Raw genomic sequence first — 3,386 nt, 5'->3', positions numbered from 1 at the left:
ATTCATGAATCTGTGCCTTAATTTCCAAAGCTAAATATTAGCTTGATTGAGTAATATCTAGTGTGCCTTGATCTTTGGAATTAGCATATGCAAGAGCTGACTGCTCTCAGCTCCCTCCCAGAGGTACCACTTGTATATTTAAATATGGAGTGCATTTATTAATGGTCATGAACACTCTGTAATCAAAGAACAACTTGTTACTTAAACAGTGTGCTTAATTGTTAGAAATAGAATCAGAAGAAAAACTCATCAATCTCCAAAGCCTCCTTCCCTAGCAGGACATTAGCTAGACTTAAGTCAAGACACACACCCCATAAATACGGAGTGTCTCAAATAACAAAACTGGCATTTCTCATAACAACATTTGTAAATCAGTATTTATTGATAGAGTGCGTAAAATGTTACAGACCCCTTAATATCTTCATGAAAGACAAAAATAATAGGCACACAACTTTGCATAGTGTAAATCAGGAGGCCACTTTCACAGGCTCCCATGCACTCTGTTCAATTACTTGCTTCTTGTCTTTCACGAGACAGATGTGGGGTACTAGCACCTGGTCTCCCACAAAACTCTTGGTCTCACAGAGCTTGTACCTATCAACACACAAACTTAGTGTGTCACCTGGGCATGACAAGAAACAAAGCAGCTTTTTAGCGTTGGAGCAGTTAGGCGTGACTCAGTTTCCCAAACCATAGCGCCAAAGAAGTGCCTATATGATGGGAAGGTCCTGAGTGTTTACTTTTAGCTCCCAGTATTCCCTCGTGCATATCCCTGCTTATGTATCAGCTGCCTTGCTGGGAGCTCACAGTTGGGATCAAAACAAACTGCCTCAACTGCTCCTGTTTCAGAGTCCCATCACCATGGCTACCACCACCGCCACAGCTGTTTCACTGCCCACACAGCCACCGGGATTTAAAGGCATTCATAATTTGGGCCAGGAGACAGCACAGGAGTTAGGGTGCATGCCTAGTGTGCACCAAACCCAGTTCAATTCTGGGCATCACATGGTCCCCACAGCATGGAAGGGTGCAGTGCTGCAGCCCTCAGAGCATTGCTGGGGAGGACCCAGCTGACGTCTGCACTGCAGATCCCAAGTTTCATTAAATCCTCAGGCCCTTGTACTGAACTGAAGACCCAGTTGGCCAAAAATCACCAGGGTGGCCCCGCAAATGCACTCACGTTTGATCTTTGTGTTTGGGGGTTGGGGCCACACCTGGCTGTGCTCCGTGTACACCCTTGGGGACCACATGGGGTGCAGAGGGTCAAACCTGGCTTGGCAGCATAGAAGTAAGAACTGTAGCACTATCCTCCCATTATTCATCGATTTGCTCCAGCGGGCCCAGTAACGTCTCCATTGTGAGACTTGTTGTTACTGTGTTTGGCATATCGAAAATGTCATGGGTAGCTTGCCAGGCTCTGCTGTGTGGGCGAGATACTCTTGGTAGCTTGCCGGGCTCTCCGAGAGGGGCAGAGGAATCAAACCCGGGGTCAGCTAGGTCCACCGCGTGCAAGGCAAATGCCCTACCCCCTGTGCTATTGCTCCCTCCCCATAGAAGTAAAGTGCCTTAAAAATTATACACTCTCTTCAACCCTTCATGTTAAAATTTATTAATGAAGAGATCTCATTTAAGGTCATTTTGCATATTTCCATTTTAGGCCCCTCACTGAGTGCCACATTTGGAATTATAAATGGTGCTGCTATAAGCAAGCAGAATTCGAACTTATAGAATGAAGCCAGTACTTATTTGGTGATTATGGAAAAAAATAGCGAGTTTCTATAAGACAAGATATTCCATTTCTCTAGTAATAAGTAGAGCTCACATAACCAATTAGTCCATAAAACTCTCGTCTTGTAAATTCACCCCTGGCCCTCTCACCCCAAGCAAGCGCACAGCATGCCATTCATTTTCTGAAGAAAAAAAAATACCAAACTAGTTCCTTCCCGCTCTCTCCCAATTGAAGTATTTTCCTCAAAGACAGAGTCATTTCCAAAGCATCAAGTTGCACAACAAAGTCACTTAAGAAATCCAGCACTGTAACAAGATGTTTTTAGCGAAAATTTTACAAAGCGTTTCCTCAAACTGCACTGTGACAGCAACGCTCTAACGGCTGTAACCACAAGGGATTCCCTTTTGAATCCTATTCCCTTATTGCCATAGCAACGCTCGCTTTCATTCACGAAACAGCTTCTGTCACCAAGCACCGCTCTTGAGAAGCCCAAGCCTGCCTGCTGTCTCGCGCCCGCGTGCTCCTCCAAACTCCCAGGGACGCAGCACGCATGCGCGGCCGCTCCAACACCGGGACTTCTGGGGGCGGGGGCGGGGGGGGGGCGCTCAAAACTTCCACAGAGACAAAAGGCGCCCCCTGCAATGAACCCTCAATACGTGAATTTCCGGAGGGGGAGACTGGGGGCCCACCACAGACAAGCAGGGAGTCCCCGCAATTCCTGAACTTGAGGGAAAGGGGAGGGGAAGGGGGAGGGCCGGGGCGGGGAGGGGGAGGGTCCCTCTCAACACTTCCGCTGAGACCACGAGGAGACCTGTAATGGCGCCTCAGCACGAGGCCTCGTGCGGAGTGGGGGAGGGGTCCCTGAGGAAGCGTCCCTAAGCGGATGGACCCGGACCCCAGTCTGGCTCTGCCGGGAGAGCGGGGCGATTCGGGATGCCATGTGCACTGGCCCAACACAGTTGGTGGCTCTAGACGCCAGGCCACAGGGGACCCCGAGCCCACATCGGAATACCCCAACCCCCACCCTGCTGCCCCAACCCCCATCCTGGCTACCCCCACCCCGGCCCCTCGGCCCGTCTCAGTGCACCCCACAGACCCCCGATGGCTTGGCCTCCTTCCGAGATGTGCCCGTGAGTCACACACTGCTGGTGGCTCCAGACGCCAGGCCCCCGGGGGCCCAGACCCGTCTGGAAGCATCCTGATCCCCGCCACAACCCCCCAACCCGCTCCAGTGCCCCCCCCCCCGCAGACCCTCGACAGCTCACGTCCTTCCAAGATGTGTGGGTGAAGCCCAGGCGGCCGGTGGGGAAGTTGGGGGTCGTCTGCTGATGAAGAGTCTGAGGCTGAGCCCCTGAAGCCGTCGGTGGGGCACAGGGTGCCCGACCGCCCTGAGGGAGCCCCCGAGGAGGGCCGAGGGGTTCTTCTCTGGACCCCCGCGACAGCCCCGGAGTTGAGGAGTAAGGCAAGAAGGCGCGGGCTCCCTCCTGGGACGCCCCCCGCCGCCACAGGGCCCGGTGCTCACCCTAGACGCCGGCGTCGCGTGCTCGTGCTGCACCTCGTCTAAAGGTCGGCGGCACTTGCACCGCCCCTCTCGTCACACACATCTCGCGAGACCAGCCGAGATTGGGTGAGGGATAGGTCTTGGGGGCCCCCAACA

The sequence above is a fragment of the Sorex fumeus genome, unplaced genomic scaffold (genome assembly GCF_029834395.1).
Source record: "Sorex fumeus unplaced genomic scaffold, SorFum_2.1 ptg000075l, whole genome shotgun sequence".
Lineage (NCBI taxonomy): Eukaryota > Metazoa > Chordata > Mammalia > Eulipotyphla > Soricidae > Sorex > Sorex fumeus.
This window is presented reverse-complemented; position numbering follows the sequence as displayed.